Here is a 13727-nt window from a genome sequence, read left to right on the forward strand (position 1 = left end):
CCCGTTGCCAGTGAGATTTCAAACAAAAGTAAAGCCTATTTTTTTCTGGCAGGCTACATTTAAAGCCGATCTACCAATCAGGAATCATGGATGTAGGCGGCTATCTAAGGTTCTTTACTTAATTTTCACATTAAATAAAAAACAAGGTCTAGATTTGAAACCGAACACAATAAATCTTAGCATTGCAGGCCACATCACCAAATTTCGGCTTACTTTTGGCTCTTAGGACCAACAGTTAGCCTTTTTGTGGAAAAAGGGTTAATATTCTAGCATGTGGCACATATTCTTCAGAATATAGAGCCGATTTAAAATCACTTACAAAAAAATAACCAATAAAAAAAAAAGGTAGGCGGAAAATAATTGATGAAGACGCCAAATTTGGAATCCCAGTACAGTGCAACCTCGATTAACCGGGATCATGTTGAGTCATCATAAGAACACCTGGATCGGCGCCAAAACAAAAGTTAATTTTCGGGTGGCGACAGGAAAATTTTTTGTCTTCCGATGTAACATAATTGTAGGCGTGGCAGCAACACTTTTATACCAGATTTTCTTGAAGGGTCATTATGTATATATGTATGTAAAAACCCAAAATATGGTGCAATTAGTACTGACTTTCTTGAGATTTACCACTGTCTTACAAAATACGTGTCATAAATAGTTGATTTTCAACTTCACGGTTAAAAAATGATTGCCGTCTAAGATAGGAGTTGATCTCTGGGACCAAACAGTAAAGTATTACTATGTATTACGTACTGTGCATTCGGATTAAACGGGATTTCAGTTTTCCGGGATCGGTATAGCCGGAGGTCTGCCCGGTTAATCGAGGTTGTACTGTATTACTTTTAGTATTATCTAGTTTTGAACGTACCTATAACAAGAAAGCTTAAAATGGCAGAGACTAACAAATTAAATTCTCTGGATAAATTTTTCAGGTAAAAGTGATAGGCAGCGCACAGTTTTAATGTAAATTGGTACATATCTAGTAGACGTCACGGTAGCCGAGCGGTTAAAGGCGAGACCTGCGAAGCTAACATGCATTGTGTTAGCTGGGTTCGATTCCCAGTTTTAGGCCTTGGATTTTATTTAATGGTAAATAAAAGAAATTTACAGTAATGTATGTTTGCTAGTCGTCTCCGTGTCCACGACACCTAATTGGTAGGTGGAACTTAAAGCCAGCCTGAAAAAATAGGCATTTACTTTACTTTAATATTTAGTATAGTTCTAACAATTTACATTAAAATTATGCGCCTTTTTATCCAATGCAAAAGCCTATCACTTTTACCAGAAATATTTCTCCAGGGAATGCGAAATATTGGAAAATACATTCAGAAATATGTCACTTCCACATGTTTCAAAACAATGTTACTTCTAACAATTTCTTACGTTCACTTAAACCTTTCACATTAAGCAAAGAGCAGCATTCTTCCTTACGTAACCCATTCATCTGAAGGAGCTCAAGAAAGAGGAAGAAGCCAACAGAACTAATCATATGAATGAATTCCTAAGATTAAACAGGCGGCTAGGCAATTTAATCGGAAGAAACGTAATGCACTCTCGGATTTAGTAAAAATATAGTACGAGCTGATAGTATTTGTGTATTAGTTACTATTGACTTGATGGATACTTAAAAGAGCTGTTGCTGAAACGTCAAAAACCATGTAGATGTGTAGGGTAATTGAAGAAAGGGTCCGCTGACACTGGTGACGTTGTTCAGAAGATTATCAGCGTTAGAGGAGACCAGTATCTAGTTTGAAGAAGGGTAAATTGAATTCGAAAATATTTTCAACTAATTTTGTTTTCTAAATTATACTCCCATAATTTTGCTATAACTTTTTTTTTTTTTAACCCTAATTCATTTTTTAATTGTGAATTTTGTAATTAATTGTTACTTATCTCGCAAGGAGCAGCAGTGAACAAGCCACATTAACGAAACTTACAGAATCTAGAACACTTTGTTCATACTTATTGCTAGAGAAGAAATATCATTTTCATAACAATTTGATCTTTGTATAAATATTGGATATGGCATTTGTTTTCAGTCAACTAATATCACAAATGCTATCTCATAAGAGGCTTCCCAACAGAACTACTTGTTAAATCTACAAGGGCAATTTATCGTTGGAATATATTATGAAGTAGATAACAGATTCTACTAAACACATTGAAACTTAGTTTTTAACATATTACGAGGGTCGTTTGAAAAGTCCGTGCAAAGTCAGAGAGATAGCACCACTGGCGCGTATCGAGGTTATGTTTAGTTAGTAGCATCTCTTGGAAGAACACACACCAAGTTTCAGCCAGATCGGTCTATTTCTTTGTGTTTGGCATTCGTTTGAATCGAGGAAGTCGAGTGATTTTCAAAAAATGGACGAAAAAGAATTTCGTGTGTTGATTAAACACTACTTTATGAAAGGCAAAACGCCTCAGGAGACTAAAGAGAAGCTTGATAAACATTATGGTGACTCTGCACCTTCGATTAGAACAGTTTATAAGTGGTTTCAAAATTTTCGGAATGGCAATATGGGCACAAGTGACGCTGAACGTTCTGGACGCCCTGTTGAGGTTACTACTCCAGAAATCATTGATAAAATCCATGATATGGTGATGGATGACAGAAGAGTGAAGGTGCGTGAGATTGCTAGTGCTGTGGGCATCTCGAATGAACGGGTACATAATATTTTGCAACAACATTTGGACATGACAAAGCTATCCGCAAGATGGGTGCCGCGATTGCTCACGCTTGACCAAAAACGAAATCGTGTGAAGTGTTGCAAGGACGGTTTGCAGCTGTTCCAGAAGAATCCGCAGGACTTTAAGCGTCGTTTCGTCACTGTGGATGAAACATGGATACATCACTACACTCCTGAGACCAAAGAACAATCTAAACAATGGGTTACCAAGGGGGAATCTGCGCCAAAAAAGGCGAAGACCGTTCCTTCGGCCGGAAAGATTATGGCGACTGTCTTTTGGGATTCGCAAGGAATAATCCTCATCGACTATCTGGAAAAGGGTAAAACTATTACAGGTGCATATTATTCATCGTTATTGGACCGTTTGAAAACCGAGCTGCAAGAAAAACGCCCACGATTGGCCCACAAAAAAGTCCTTTTCCATCACGACAACGCACCAGCTCACACCTCAGCAGTTGTGGTCGCAAAATTAATGGAAATAGGGTTCCAACTCGTTTCACATCCCCCCTATTCTCCAGACGTGGCTCCCTCGGACTACTATTTGTTCCCCAACTCCTTAACAAAAACTTACAGTTTAAAATGTTAAGTATAAGGGTTGATTAAACGCCAAAAGGTACACAAATCAGCAAGTACCCAACATTTCATTAATACTTCATTAATATTTAAGTAATTTTACTGCATTAAATTTCATTTATTTTTTTGAATTTATTAGAGGTCACAGACCCTTATGCTGGCCATTTTCGTCTACAAAATATTTGTTCAAATAGAACACTATTTCTTAGATTGACTGTAATATCTAATCAACAAACTATTAATCACAGGTTAAAAAAAAAAAACTATAAAAAAAAATATGAGGTTAAAAAATTCAAAAACTTTTTTCAAAAATGCTTGCACCAACATTCATCAATGATTTTGTTTATTTTATTTATTTATTTTTATTTTTAAATAAAAATCTTCGGTTTAAGTTCGTAATTCGATTAAAGCAATTGTTACTTTATTTAGTAGTCAAGCGTTTTTAATAATAGGTAATAATTAATCTGGCTTTATCGCAAATAATATAGTTTTCTTCAATTCTCAATCTAGGTATTCTTACCGCAGTGTTATATATTTGGAATATAAGATATGCATATTTTTATGACAGCTAATTATACCAGTATTTTACCTACTATAAGTAAAATTAGAGGGACTACATTAAATTACAATTGAGAAATGAATAATTATTGTTGAATAATTTACTGGATATTACCTATGCGTTATTTGTACTCACAAATACTTCGGTAAGAAGAATTCTAGACTGAAATATTGTTTTAAATCCGTGATTCAAATTTAAACAGTAGCCGACTCTAACTTTGTCTTTTTCTATTTTAACATGCATGTATATGTGACTACTCAGAATAAAGGGCCTAATAAAGATAAATCAGAAGAATAATTTGGAATAAAGCTATAATAAAGTACCTATTTAATTACGAAGACATAATATACATTTTATCATAATTATAACAAAAAATAAAATATTATGAATGAACTAAGGGAAGGGATTAGCTATGCGGTTAGCGTATTGGATTCCCACGTGGAGGTTCCGGGTTCGAATCCAGCTGCTGACCCTTAGATTTTCTCTTCCTAAGAGCTTCTTACAGCTCACTGGCCGGTGATGGACAGTGTTGTCTGTAACGAGAGAACACTGTCTGGAGGCCGGCAGTGCACTGAAAAAAACTCCGGGCGCCAATAACCTCAGATGTTGACGCGATTTAAATCAATAAAAAAAAAAAATTATGAATGAACTGGCCAGCATAAGGGTCTGTGACCTCTAATAAATTCAAAAAAATAAATGAAATTTAATGCAGTAAAATTACTTAAATATTAATGAAGTATTAATGAAATGTTGGGTACTTGCTGATTTGTGTACCTTTTGGCGTTTAATCAACCCTTATACTTAACATTTTAAACTGTAAGTTTTTGTTAAGGAGATTTTTGGACTTTTTGGATAGATTTTCCTTTTTGTCTGTTTTGCAAAGTTACATATCTGCTTTACAGATTTTATTAAAATTTGGAATAATAAATTCTACCATTATAACCTAAAAAGGTGTTAAGTCCGAACCGTAACTACCACTCGAGCGATCTTTTTAAAGAATGATTATAGTTGCGGTCCCCCAAACTATCCTCAATAACAATTTTTTAGAGAAAGCGTTTTGAATAAAATAGGAAGGTATTTGTACGTAAATAGCAAAATTAAAAAGCGATTTCAGTACTTCCTTTTAAGAGGAGTAAGAAAAATAAACTGCAATTACAGTACTTCTCCCTAAAAGGCAAATATTTTGAATCGAATTCATTGATGTAAATAGGTTCACTCATTGATAATTTTAACGATTGCAGTACTTCCTCTTAGTAGGTGTAAGAGCATGGTGGCACTTCACAGCCACGTAGAGGAGCTTTAACCACTTCTTCGTGGTAAATTTTATCCAAATCGAACTAAGCGTAATAGAAATATTGGTAATAATAGTATTAGAAAAGGCCTTACTTGGGTGGGGCAAACTCCCCTCCTTATGAGTCATAGCGACGAGACTTTTAAAGTGCAAATCTGTACAAAATTTCGATTCGAATGACACTTTATTCATGAAAATCGGTTCACGTTTCGATAATTTGAAACGATTACCATACTTCCCCCTAATAAGGGTAAGAGCAGAACGTCGTTTAAATGTTACGTAGGAGTGCCCTAAACCTTTCATCCTGCCAAATTTTATTAAAATCGGGTTAACATTTTCAGAGTTATTAGTAATAATAATTTTGAGAAGAGGCCTCACATATATGGGGCTAACTCCTCCCCCATTTGATGTACAGCGTCGAGACCCCCAAAAGGCACATCTACATAAAATTCAGAAACGAATGACACCTTATTCATGAAAATCGGTTCACGCGTTTAGGCGCTACGTTGTTTACAAAAAAGGTAACAACAAGAAGAACAACAACAACAACAAGAACAAGACCAATTTTTGAAAATGCCGTTTTTGCTCATTTTCAGTAACTTTTTTCTCTTAATATATTAAATCTGGGTCTTGACAAAAAAATTACAGTTATAAAGGAGGACTTGCCCTATATTTTAAAGAAAATTTGGGAATTTTATCTTTTATAGAAAAAGAGAAAAAAATTGTCAAAGTTGGGTGTTTTTCAACGTTACTCTTTTTCGTGCAGTTTTTGATGATCAACCCTTATACAACTGTCCTACCGGACAGTTTTAATATGAAGAAATGGCTGGCGGGAAAAAGATTTTATTCAAACGAGGAGGTGATTGCAGAAACGAATGGCTATTTTTCAGAATTGGACAAATCCTATTATTCGGAAGGGATCAACAAACTAGAGCAGCGTTGGACGAAGTGTATAAGCCTGAAAGGAGACTATTTTGAAAAATAAAAAAGGTTTACCCAAAAAAATTAAGTAGTTTTTATTTTTGCACGGACTTTTCAAACGACCCTCGTACAGTACTTCTAAAATATTACAATTAACATACCAGAAGCATATTTATTTTTATTTTTTATAGACTTTTCAAACTCATATTAAATGCAGTAATTATAAAAAAAAATAAAAATAAAGAATAAATGTTTATTTCCTGAAATATTTTGCTCTGCTGGAAATCAACCATCATATAACTGTCAAGCTAGATATTTTAATTTTTGCTAATGGAAGGCGAAAAATTAAGAGCGCTAATGTGTGGCAGGCAATTATTATTAGCGAACCGTCTGAGATGAGCTTTAGTAGTGAGGCTGTATTAACTAAACAATGGCGAATGTGTTGATTAAAAAAAAAAAGCTAAAGAAAATTCTAGAGATGAACTGGAATAAAAAGCAATGGGAGCACAGAATCACTTACATTAAAATAGCTAGATTTTAGTAGACAGTGCACTAATAAAGTTGATTGCGATATGAAATTAATATAATAAATACTTGAGTAAAGAGGCACCACGGTAGCCGAGCGGTTAGAGACGAGACCTGCGAAGCTAATATGTATTGTGGTACTGGGTTCGATTCCCGGTCTAGAGGCCATGGATTTTTATTTAATGGTTAATAAAAGAAATTTACGGTAAAGTATGTTTTCTAGTCGCTCCCATCCACGACACCTAATTGGTAGTTGGACGTTAAGCCCGGCCTGAAAAAATACTTGAGTAAAGTTGTTTATTTAAAATTATAAACCACAGAATCATAAAAGGCAAGCTTTGACTTTTGATTATCAAGTTCAACTTGGAACTAGTTCCTTTTATTTCCAGCAAGAACCAACTGTACTCTCAGAATCCTTATTTTATTATTTTATTTTTAAATAAAAAACGGATCAATAATCCATTTTACAGAAACAACAACAACAATAATAATAATAATATAAATAATACAAATAGTTCTCAGTCTATAATTTAGGTTTATAATTAGGCTTTAGCATTTTACTTTACCTTTTAGAGGTTATTAATTATACAGATGTATACAATACAAATAGTTCAAAGAAATGGTTGACATCTAGCTTTATTTAGAAAATTTTGTATATCTGTGCCATAGAAATCTAAGTTAAAATGGTTGGCTGTCCTCATCATACGAAAGATAGGGAAGTAAAAAACGTAATTATGTTTGCAGTACGGTACATTGAACGCAGTAGAATGTCTTGTAGTAATGGATGAGATATTACAAGAAATTAGAGAAAGAAGGTAAGGTCAGTCTATTTGAGAATGGAGAAGTTTGCAGAGGAAAGAGAAATCATAATAAATTCTTCTGGTGGCAAGTGGAGGAATATTGAGAGTGAGCTGTAGATCGGAATAGATAATAGATATGGGTTTCTTTAGGGATTTTCAAACGGCAAGCTAACCACCGAAAGAACTTGTTCAGGAAGAGCCTCAATAGAAGCCATATGTACCTCGCAAAACGGACTCCAAATTACTGAACCATAATTAAGATGGGGTCTTACCAGGGATTTATATAATGTGATATAAGAACGGCTGTCAGAGATATTATTTATTATTTATTTCTTGTTTCTTGATGGTAAAAAACTTTGAAAAAACAAAAGAAAAAGAAAAGGTTATGTGAGGATTTTTATTCGAAGTGTATCAAAGTGAAATAGAAGGAAGTGATAGATGACATCAAGATTGAGGTGGTGAGTGATGGCAGCCGTGTCAAGAAGGGTCAGCCATTATGTTAAGTCCATGTAAATAAGCTCGATTCTTCCCACGGCCACTTAGAGCCTGAATTCTCGTATATAGAAGTCCAGCCTCAAAAGTGAACTTGATTCTCAGATTAATTATATTTTTCTCGTTCTCATACCGCCATTTTTTTTTTGTAAAAAGAAAAATGGTTCCAACGTATTTTTATGAAAGTTTATATATGACCATACTTAGCCCTAAATAGTTCATTTAAAACATTTCTTTCTCGGAGGACGACCATTCATAATTTTTAAGTTCCAGTCGCCATTTTTATGACTTGTATTCACAAAATTCATTATTTATAATAACTTTTACCGGATGCAATTCCTTACTATTCAAAATCCTTTAAAAAATCACTCTTGCTCTTAATTAATCATCTATCTATTCACTTCGTATTCGATCTGATAGAATCCCGCTAATCCATAATCCCTTATCCTAACACAGTGGTTCTTAACCGGTGTTCCGCGAATATGGTACAAGTGGTCCGCGAAATTTCAATTTTAAACTTACTAATGTAGAAGAGGAAATGACGGTAGCTCTATCTCAAATCAGACCTGATATTGTTCAAATACGAGTATGTAAGAATCGCCACCCACGTATTTCTCATTAAAAGATTTTTTGTTTTGTTATTTGTAGCAACGTACTTTTATGTTCATTATTTGATTAATTTCATTTTCAGAATTTATTTTTTAAAACTATGTAATAATTTATCCTTTTTAATTTTAATTAATACATATATCTTTTTTGAAAATGATATTCGATTTTTTATTATTCATTAATTTTAAGTTCTTGCTAAATACCGAATTTCAAATTATTTAATGTTAGTGTTCCGCGAGAAAAATATATACATAAGTGTGTTCCGCGTCTTTGAAAAGGATAAGAATCATTGTCCTAACATCACAATCCTCTAGTACAGCGTTTCCCAACCTTTTTTGGCTCGCGTACCACTTGGTAGTACGTCATGCTAAATTGTACCACTTCGTAAAAATGATTGTATTCCGTGAAATTTGTTATTATCATCTTTATTTGTATAGAGATACAATGTACATATCTGTTACAAAGGAGTTCCAAGTTCATGTTCACTTTATAAATTTTGTAAAGTGTAAGATCTTAGTTTTAAAAATTGCGTACATATTTTTCTCTTCAAAATTATTAATTAATTTACAAAGTTCTTCTTTAGGATTATTATATTTGTGCCCAAATCTTCTAAATTAATTTCTTTTAAGCATTCAACTACCTGTAAGTACCAATTAAATTTAATGTTGCTTGGATAGAGCTTACTCATTACAATCCAGTCTCTTAAAGCAGATCTTTACATAGTTATCATTTAAGTTCTGTCACATGATAATTCTATTAAATTTTCTTTATCTTTTATAGATAATGATGTAGCTTTTCCTAAATGTTCTTTATAGAAGGGGTTTGAAATCCAATTATCTTTTGTGCTTTCGGGTTTTGGAAAATACTCCATGAAAGACAATTTTAATCCAGTTAAATGTGCTCCTATATTTTCTCGTATGTCTGGAGACAGATCAACCTTATTACTGTACATACTAACAACATTACTGTTTAACATTATTAATTAAAATAATTTTTACGAATTAGAAAAAAACGGTTCTATGATATTTTTAAGATTTAATTTTAGTTTAATTTTTTATGTCCACCATTATTATTTTTCGCGTACCACCAACCAGCAACTCGTGTACCACCACAGGTTGGGAGACGCTGCTCTAGTAAACCAATCTTAACCTTACCGAATACTCCGGTTAGAAGACTAGGGGTGCGTTCCACTAAGCGCTCACAACGATCACGCTCACGACCGCGGTTTTGCCCGTTCCACTTGCTTGCGAGCGTTACAATCGAAAACCCAATGGAATGGACTATGGGCGCGTTTTAACCGTTCATGTAAACATTACAAATGGTGACCTCGAAAATAAGTTAGAAGATTGAAGAGGTTGTTTTTTAATTTTAACCCCGTTTATAAGCAGTAATAATAAACTTTATTAATTATTGGTAAAGTTGACATCGTATATTAAAAATATTTACGTATATAATTCAATTTTTATATTATATTTTCGTGGAGTATTATAAAATTTACGTTTAAATAAAATTAAAATGTATTTTGTGACAACAGTAGGATATTTATTAATGCAACGTAATAATGCTTTAGAAAGTTCTGCATCTAGTTCCGATGAAAAGTGGAATGCAATTTTACAAAATCGCAATAGTGAAAAGCGAAAACTTAGGTCACGTATTATTAACTATCAAAGTGTAATTGGTCGTTATTCAGAGATTTAGTATGTAAAGGGATAAGTAATTTTTCATTTTATTATTTTTTTTAGACTTTCGAGAAACACATTCAATTATTTACATGAGATAATACTTTTATTTACATGAGATAATTTTTTCGGTCGACCATAACGACCGAGGTCGCGGCTGAAGGTACATTTTGATCGTTGTGAGCGCTTATTGGAATGCACCCTAAAGCGCCAATGGCCAATGTGTTAATCTTCACTAATTCCAACGCCATGAAGTGGTACCACTTAAGACGGTCGACCTCTTTACTTAACAGATTTTTGAAAAAGATTTTATTGAAAATGATTCCTATTTCTGTGAACTTCCTTCCTACTTATATTAAATACGCATAAATTATAACTTTTTACTTTTATCATTTTTCTAGAAAAATCGTTTTAAAGCAGTTTTTAGGAAGCAACGACTTTCCTTTAAGGTTACATTTTAGTGAAACATGTGGTTTCACAAATATTATAGTGTTGGTTAAGAATTAAATATGAGTTTGAAGTGAGAGTGAAAGTTATTCCTTTGGAGATAATAATAAGACATTGTCTTGGGCGAATTCGCTACAGATTTTTGGGTACTTATATTTATATTTTTTGCTTTTAATCAACATCGAAGGGGCATTTTATATTTAATTTGAAATATTAGCTTACAATTGTGAATTGTTGGTTCTTTTTGTTAGCTAAAAGTAGAACGCAAAGTAAAATAAAATAAAAAAAAAAACGCTCGAGGAACGAAGCGGTAGGAGAGTTGAAGTGTTTAGAAAAGAATTTCCTTTAAGAAAAAGGAAATAAAATGGTGATGCTGAGGAATGTGAATGAGATTTAGAAGTGAAGGGAATGGCGGAATGACAAGAAGTAGAGAAGGCAAGAGAATTTGCATATATTCGTTCTTAGTCAAGTGGGTTCAATCCAGACACACCATCCGAAATCCATTTTCACTATCTTCCATTTTATCTTACATTCTCCGCCTTTTTTCCACCTCTCCCCCCACTAAATTTTCTCATATATCTCTTGTTTCACTGTAAGTGTAAAAGTAATTTTCTTCAAACAAAACAAAACAACGAAACAAAGCGATAAATTTGGAATGAGATATTAAGGCAAGAAAATTTGTTTGGTGTTTTCTATTTTTCACACTTTAAAGGTGGGAAATTTTGTGATGCAGAATTGTATCAATTTTTCTTCTACCCTGCTGAACGTTACATAGAGGTATGTTTTTCTATTTGTTTATTAAGAATATTTCCACGAATGTTACTGCTGGTAATTACATCATGATTACCAAATTTGCAATAATTATTTTTGCAAAAACAAAAACAAAAATGTAGTGGTCTACAAAGAAGAACTGACTTTCTTTGTGGGAACTTGCAGATTATTGGCAAGCTCATTGCTTGAATAACTAGACAGAATTTTTGGGGGAAGTTTATAATCTCTTCTATGGATTATGCGTAACATTTGAATTCCTCTAGACTTCTAAATCTATAGACTGTAATGGACAAATGATGGGTAAAATGAAACTTTCTTCAGGAAGAAGAGTTTCTGCACACATTTTTTACAGTAGCGTCAAACAAAAGGTAAAAGAATGCAATTAATTATGTATTTCCAATAATCAAAATAGCAATGCAGATTATTTGCATAATTTTAACCAATAAAAAGCGTATTAAATGATAAAGTTGCAAAGGACAATTCATGTTTTGTACCAATCGATTATGTCTTCAATGTTTCTTCATTTACATACGAGGTGTGTTCAAAAAGTAACGGGAATTTTTAAATTTCGCGGGTTTGGAGAGTCTGATTGTAAAATTTTTTTTTTTATTATGTTGGTACACATGCCCCTGAAGTACGATAAAATTTTCAGTAATATTCATTGTTTACTTCTTAAGTGGCAGCCGTTAAGATTAGACGTGTTTTTCGAGCTTGGCGATTTTTGTTTGTTAAAAAAAATGGATCAAAGAATTTGTATTAAATTTTGCGTAAAAAATGAAATAAAGTGTGTGAAATGTTAATAAAGGCATATGGTGAGTCTGCTATGAGTAAAACAAGGATTTACGAGTGGTATAAGCGTTTCCAAGATGGCCGCGAAAGCGTTGAAGATGACGAACGACCTGGACGTCCAAGCACATCAACAACCGATGAAAACGTGAAAAAAGTGAAAGAAATGGTGATGAACGATCGCCGAATCACAATCAGAGAAGTCGCTGATGATGTTGCCATATCAATTGGCTCATGCCATGAAATTTTTTCGGATGTTTTGGGTATGAAACGTGTGGCAGCAAAATTTGTTCCAAAATTGTTGAATTTCGAACAAAAACAGCGGAGAATGGAAGTTGCTCAAGAGTCACTCAATGAAAGTCGACAACGATGCGGATCTACTGAAACGTGTTATAACAGGTGACGAAACATGGGTTTACGGATATGATGTCGAAACTAAGGCTCAATCGTCCCAGTGGAGGCATTCTGGATCGCCAAGACCGAAAAAGGCTCGACAAGTGCGGTCGAATGTGAAGGTTATGCTCACTGTGTTCTTCGATTTTAATGGCATAGTGCATCATGAATTCTTGCCACAAGGTCAAACAATCAATAAGGAGTACTACCTACAAGTTCAACGCCGTTTGCGTGAAGCAATCCGAAAAAAACGCCCGGATTTGTGGCAAAACAATTCATGGATTTTGCACCACGATAATGCACCTGCTCACACTTCATTGCTTGTTCGTGAATTTTTGGCCAAAAACAAAACTTTAACGATGCCCCAGCCTCCATATTCGCCAGACATGGCTCCATGTGACTTTTTTCTATTTCCAAACATAAAGAGAACATTAAAAGGCCGTCGTTTTACAAGCATAGATGACATTAAAAGCGAATCGCTGAAAGAGCTGAACGCTATCACAAAGATCGAGTTTCAGAAGTGTTTCGAGGATTGGAAAAAGCGCTGGCACAAGTGTATTGTATGCGAAGGGGACTACTTTGAAGGCGACAGTATTAATGTAGATGAATAAATAAATATTTTTTTCAAAAAACGAAAATTCCCGTTACTTTTTGAACACACCTCGTAATTCTAGAATTGCATTTAAACTATTATAATTATAATATTACTATTATAGTAATGTAAAGTAATGCCTTAATGCCAAGTCGTGTTTTACGATTAACTATTGATACGTTTGGGCTATTATTAATATCTTGTATATCTTGGTAACATCACGTAAATAAAGAAATAGACTGTAACAATGCTATTTGATGCATAATCTGCAATATCTCTATCGATGTGATTCATTATCTGCTATCAGAAGAGATTATAAAGTACATAGTTCATATGATTAAAGTAGATCATTTTTTTTTTATCAGAAACCAATGTACTAAAGCTCATGTAGGTATCGTTGAGAACGAGAGGGCTCAGCTAGTGACGAAACAGGCTTCAAAGAAAGAAAATCTTTACCACAGACCGCAGCTGCACTACTGAGGACAATGCCAAGAGAGAAAACGCCTTGGCAATGAGGAAAAAAGGCTGGGCTTACTCCATCAAAGCACAGTATAGTAGACACTTTTCTCTTTAAATATATGAGGCAGAAATAACAA

The 13727-nt window shown here is 33.8% G+C and overlaps 1 protein-coding gene across 4 annotated transcripts in view; it reads right to left on the reverse strand.

Moving 5' to 3' along the window:
- The window catches only part of nAChRalpha1 (nicotinic acetylcholine receptor alpha1), a 389306-nt gene that overhangs the window by 253668 nt on the left and 121911 nt on the right, over positions 1-13727 (reverse strand). The gene's annotated exons all lie outside the window — the stretch shown is intronic.

Source organism: Rhodnius prolixus, unplaced genomic scaffold (assembly GCF_049639745.1).
Source record: "Rhodnius prolixus isolate KJV_2025 unplaced genomic scaffold, Rpr scaffold_8, whole genome shotgun sequence".
NCBI lineage: Eukaryota > Metazoa > Arthropoda > Insecta > Hemiptera > Reduviidae > Rhodnius > Rhodnius prolixus.